Here is a 6563-nt window from a genome sequence, read left to right as displayed (position 1 = left end):
TGAGCTAAATTGGTCATAGTCAGCCGTGACCATAACTGTACGGGGACCGAAACGTTGGTCTGTTTAAATAAAACAATAAAATGTATCTACGATATTTAGCTCCTAAACAATTATAACTTTAAACAAAAAACTGGCTATAAAATATTTATGGAATTACATCTTTGAAATCGTAATAGGGTCGCCACAGGACAGTCTCTGCCTAGTCCGGGACCAACAACCGTACGTAGTGCTCCTAGGCACGACATCACGTTTGCAATGCATATATATGTTAAAATATAATGTCAATTTAGCATAAGCTTATTTGTTATATTATTATTATTATTATCAATCTGCCAAATTTTATTAAAATCCGTTAACGGTAAGTGGGTGAAATGCAATAAATCGGACTTATCCTCTAATTCCTACCTATTATACTTACCTTCAGAGGTGGAATATTTTCTTCAAATTTGAATTAGGTCACTACTGAGATACCCCCAATCTAACAGAAAAAAAAAGATTAATCGAATTCGGTTCACAAAACTTCGGGGTAATCGCGTAATAAACACGTAAAACAAATACAGTCGAATTAAAAATCTCCTCCTTCAAAAATAGGTTCAATTTCAATGTGTAACAATCGCGAAAACGAGGAACTCAATTTGTTGAATAAATATTTGAATCTGAATGACATTCCGTGCTTTCAGATGGTTATCATATACAATATTAGCCTCCTCCAAAACTTTCACAAATCAACAGCTTCGTTGAGTAGGTTGTTCAAGAGAAACCGAACAACTTATTATCTTGTCATATCATCGCGAGAACACATTTGTGTCTGGCACAAGTTTAATAGCACAGAATAGTGTTGTTACGTGGTTGTTACTGATATTATGATGAATCATATAGCGTAACTAATTTTAGAAGCAAAATAGCTCTTTGTGAAAGAGTTCGTTCAGGCAAGAACTGCCACCTTGCATTTTTCTGCCGCCAAGCAGCAATGCGAGCATTACTGCATTCCGATTTTGAAGGGTAAGGGTGAAATTACAATAAGTTCTTAATGTTTTTGCGATTGTTACACATAGGAAATGAAACTATTTTTCCGGATTTAAATCGCGTATATTTGTTGTTTCAAACAAACCGACATTTCAGGCCCTTTACAGGCCTCTGTGGCCGAACGGTTACCTTGCCGGACTGCCACGAAGAAGTTGCCTATGTACACACATAGGCAACCACAAGTTACACCCAAACTCACGAGAGTCCATGTGTGTCCTTGACACCCGCGATACAGGGTTTTCCCTAGTGCGGGCCCTCTGCGTGGTAGTCCAGGATGGTAACCGTTCGGCCACAGAGGCAGTTAAAGCATTACAAGCAAGAAGCTTTTATACTACCGGAATTTATATTCAAACTTTATTTATTATTCCCATTAGCTTCAGGTTTGTTATCTTTTTTTTGCTTACTTACCTAAATTTATGTACATATATAATCATGCGCATGTTTACATTCTAGACGACCTTAAATTGTATACCAGATAAATAAAACCAATCAATGTAATCTGTTTTATTACACATTTTATAAAATGAATAAACAAGTATATAATGGTAACATTCACTTACATTTTGCATTTACTGCGTTTTGCATTATATCGCAAGTCTTCACTCCATTGCGTTTTCTTACCACTGCCTTGCTTATCGGTTATAGTTGGAACGTGCAGTTGGACGAGCTCCAGCGTTTTAAAAACTAGTATTAAAAATAAGTATAAAAGAACCTTCTTACGTTCAATCGCCTAATACAAATTCTAAATATTCGTAAGGAAAATGAAAATAAGTAAGTAAAATAATATTGTTAGAGCGATAGGTCTTTTAAATTATATCAGATGTTTAAATAATATAAAAAAATAAGAAAAAGTTAGTTTCTCCGCGGCGGGGAATCGAACCCCGGTCTCCCGCGTGACAGGCGGGGATACTTACCACTATACTACCGCGGATGTTATTCGGTGTGCCGAAATTTACAATCACCTTGAGAGTTAACGCCACGAAAACTATTTGTGTGTCGGAATTACGTCAGAGCAATGGATACGTAAATAGAAAACAGGCGTATTATGTCGGTTAGTCTGTGACGTCTAACGTCGTATATTTTATTGACGTGATAAGTTATCTTTGCGTGGATTTCTTTCAATTAAATAAGTAAGTAAATAGCTGTATTATAATGCTCGATAAATGCCTGTTTATATCTCCGTCTCCAATTTGAAATTCAGGTACAAAATGTTAACATCCCGTTCGTGGACTAACTGCGTTTACGATAAAATTAAATATTATAATACTTTAGCTGATGCCCGCGACTCCGTCTGCGTAGAATAAGTACTTCGACTAGCCTATTGTACTACTTACTTGAAAAATTATTGGTTCTCCATACAAACTTTCATCCCCTATTTCACCCCCTTAAATATTTATTTTTGTGGCAAAAAGTAGCCTGTCTTTCTCCAAGGTCCTATTTCTATACCAAAACTCATTAAATTTAGTTTAGCGGCTGGCGGGAAAACCTAACAGCCAGAGTTACTTACGCATTTATAATATTAGTTTGGATGATAGTACGGGGTACCCCGTTTCGCTATATGGATCTCAAAAAAACCAACTATGGGCTTGAACACTGTATATTGAACCAATTTAAGCATTGCCTACTGAGAGACCATGGTCCCTTTTGTGAAAGCGTAGTCTCGCAGCAGGAGACTTCGCTTACGTAGACTGGGGTTGGATTACTCCTTACCACCAAGCTTGAGGGTGCTCTTATGTCTACCCCGGGGCACCCACCAAAGGCCTTGGTCCCACTCACTGCGGGCCAGTGGTAAGCGCAAGCAGATCCTGGTGCGCCTTTTTATGGCGGTGGAGTTAACTGCTGGGTTTTAGTGGGTATACGACGCATTTCACAGACATAAAAAAAGGCTAACTGCCTAAGAGTAGTATCTTTCGCCGGATAACCTTGATATTCTATAGCCGTTTAAACAAAAGTTAATCTAAATAATTTAATTAAACTTTTGACAGATAATTAGTTGAAACAGTGTGGTAACGACAGCGGGCTATAATTTTGCTTGAAGTGAATAGCTGCTTGGTCCCTTTACCTGTTAAAGATTTATTATATTGCATTGCTTTTCCGCGCTTCTTTCTGCTTAGTGCGGTTACACACGGTGACCTTTAGCAGCGATGCAAACGCGATGCAGTAGCGATGCAGTCGCTAATCGTCTACATTTACACACGTGCGTGATTTTAAGCAGCGATGCAAACGCGCGATTGCATCGCTACACTTGGGATTTATAGGCGATTGCATCGATGCAGTCGCCCGTTTGTAACTAGGAAGGGAAATACTGCTACGTTACCTATTTCTCCCGCCAAGCAGTAATTCAGCATTACTGTGTTTCCGTTTTCAAGGGTAAGGGTGCTGGTAAAATAATGACACATGATACTTGTCAACTTATGTATCAGGGTGTCGGGCGCAGTGGCAGTACTTCTCAGATCTTTGCGACTTAAAGCTCTGAGTGACACTGCAACTGTTATGGGTATGGACAAGCGTGTAGCTTACCATCAGACGCACGACTTGTTCGTCCAGTCGCTTGATATTATAAAAAAAAGTCTTCTAGCAAACCGTGCTAAACGCTATTCCGACTAAACCACGAATCATACTAGCGAACATTACAGGTTTTTCTATGTGCTTGTTGCAGATCTTTGTTTTTGCTTTTTAACGACTTTATTGCCATAGCGCCATCTGTGAGAAATCTATTTCTTCACTCAGCCAGGTAAGCACTTTTATAGATATCAGCAGCTGACTAAAGATGTAGCCTTAATTATTGTAATTTTATTAAGTTGAAATTATTGGATATCTGGATGTTTGACCACCATGATATTTAGAGATGCGCCGAGTACTTGTTTGCTACTGGGTACTCGGTGTACTTGGCCGTTTTTTTACTACTCGTACTCGGCCGAATAACTCGGTACATGGGAAGAGTTCTCGGTTAAAATAAAGCGTTACAGCCATAGACATAATAAAGTAAATACAACAATATATTAAAAATAGTCAAAACAGATTTATTACTAGAAATTCTATACAATTGTCACAATTTGTAGCAATTTAGTAATTTAAAAAGAAAGTTTACATTATTAATATTTAAAATTTAACAAAGGCAAGTTATGATGTAGGAATACAAGGCTTTCTGCGCGTTCAGGTAATAGTCTGTTCCTTTCTTCTTCATACACATTACCCGCTTCGGAAAATAACCGCTCGCTATACACTCGTGCTAACTGTGCCAGTTTCGGATATCTTATTTTATGCCCTGCCCACCATTGGAAAGGAATCTGCTCTCGCGACAATAAATTTCATTGACATATAGGTCTAATTCTAGAGCAATGGGACTTTTAGGATCATCGCGTTCCGGTTGTAATGAACCGAGTAGGTAACCCAGCCGAGTACTCGGCTCGGCAAATGTTAAACCGAGTAATATTCGGTACTCGGCACATCTCTAATAATATTCAATTATTTTTGTGAAATTACTCCACTAGTTCGTTAGAATTCACTTTTATTGCTAAGCAAAATCAGCGCAATTGCTTATTTCTAGGCGACAATAAAACTTTGGATGCCAGTATCTCGAAAGTTACCGGAATACAAATGCGTGAGTTATGACAAGGAGGGCAGAGTATATCTCGCAATTAGATTCCCGAACAAACAAATTCTAATTTGTTATTGTATTAGAACACTAAACATTGTTATAACTGTAAGTATGTATGTATTATATTGTGTAATAAGGGCGATGAGTAGGAAATTACGTAGAGGGACATTGAAGGCCTCAGATCGGTCGTATGCTTGTAATTGGTGAAATTACAGGCACATGGGACTTTTCAACATATGTCACAGAGTGATGCAGTGCTCCTTAGATCTTTGTCATTTAAAGCTCTGAGCAGCACCGCAACTGTTATGTACAGGCGTGTCGCTTACCACCAGATACACGACTTCACGACTTGTTCGTCACGTCAGTTGGTATTATAAAAAAAATATGCTGGAAATGTTACACTGGAAAAATAGAAAATTAGACATAATTAAACTGTCATAATCATCCACCCTTAATGTGCAGACGGCAGCACATCATGCTATACACATTTGTTTCAATATCGCGTCCAGTGCAACGGAACAAGATCCGTCAATGTGTAGCTTCATGTGCTGCCGTCTGTACATATGTTATTAGTACTATTACCTCATGAAAAACTATCTCATCCTAACACAAATTCTTCAAGTAATTATGTTTAGTACATTACAGCAACTAATTAAGGTTTATTTATGTGTGTATACTAAAGAATAATGGAAAAGCGGGCCTTCTTGACACAGGTGGATGATATCTACTAGAAAGATCCAATAGTATATTCTAATTTAAGTTTTGCGAAAAAGAAATAAAACTATTTCCATTTTCATCTGTCAATCGTAATGTAAGCATCTTAAACAAAAACGATAAATAAACTAAAGCTATGTTTATAATAGTTTTAATAAATAAAATGTAAAAGTTCATTGCTGTTTGAATCGCTGCCCGAATTTGACGCGAAGAGGCCGAACTGACCGCAGTCAGACGACTATTTTAGAAATTAAAAAAGAAACCGCAACCTCTCTGGGACCAACATACCGCCTAGTTTTGCTATAGATTATGCTACTACTTAAGAGCAAGTGTGACGAAAAGGTTGTTTAAATTATCGATATAAGATCACACACCGCAAGAACACTTGTACCTTATTAGTAATACTATATTTTATAGTACTTCGACACAGACGTCCGTGACTAATTCCCAGCGTCACAGCCTATTTAGACTTACATTATTTTGCTTACGCCTCAGTTAGACAAATGCTAGCATTGTAACAATAGTAATGGTATTGTATGTTCGTTGTTGCCACGCTGTGTTTTGTTTTTACTTATTTATTCCTTTTAGGTATTATAAGAGACTTCAAAAAAAGGAGGAGGTTCTAAATTCGATTTTTTTGTGTTCAAACCGATTTCGATAATCATTTTTTGTTGGAAAGAGGGCAGTGTTGGTCCCATTTAAATTTGAAAAAAATATTCCATCTCTAAGCGTAGCTAAGGGAATCCGGTCTCGCGCACTTTCCAGTGTAACCGACTTCAATTAAATTTGGCAAATAGATGTAATTCCACGTACTTTAGAGGTCGGAAGTTTTTTATAAAAATCAATTACTATTTTTTGTGGCGTTACAATAAAATCATATTTGTTCCATTCTATAAATGAAACTAGGTATGTGCAATAATACTAATAAGTACAATTTATTTGTATAATTATTTGTACGTTTAATAATAATAATCAATACATTTCAAGAAAATTAAATTCGCGCGTGCGCCATTTTATCGTCGCATTAATGTCCTTTCTTACCACACTCTGATAAAATTATTGCAGTGTCGCCAAGAAATAACTCATATCCTTACTAATTTTACATCAAAAGTGATTATCGCCAATGAAGCATAAATAACGAATGCGAAACGATTGCCACGCTATGTGACACTTTACATTTCCAAATAAAAACATATGGTTTTGAATTTAATTGAATTTTGTA

General features: G+C 37.0%; 1 non-coding gene across 1 annotated transcript; it reads right to left on the bottom strand.

Moving 5' to 3' along the window:
* Positions 1-1885: 1885 nt before the first annotated feature.
* Positions 1886-1957, bottom strand: Trnad-guc. The gene has a single exon. It is a non-coding gene; the product is annotated as a tRNA-Asp (tRNA).
* Positions 1958-6563: the final 4606 nt, after the last annotated feature.

The sequence above is a fragment of the Hyposmocoma kahamanoa genome, unplaced genomic scaffold (assembly GCF_003589595.1).
Source record: "Hyposmocoma kahamanoa isolate Upper Pololo Valley unplaced genomic scaffold, ASM358959v1 93, whole genome shotgun sequence".
Taxonomy (NCBI): Eukaryota; Metazoa; Arthropoda; class Insecta; order Lepidoptera; family Cosmopterigidae; genus Hyposmocoma; species Hyposmocoma kahamanoa.
This window is presented reverse-complemented; position numbering and strand designations above follow the sequence as displayed.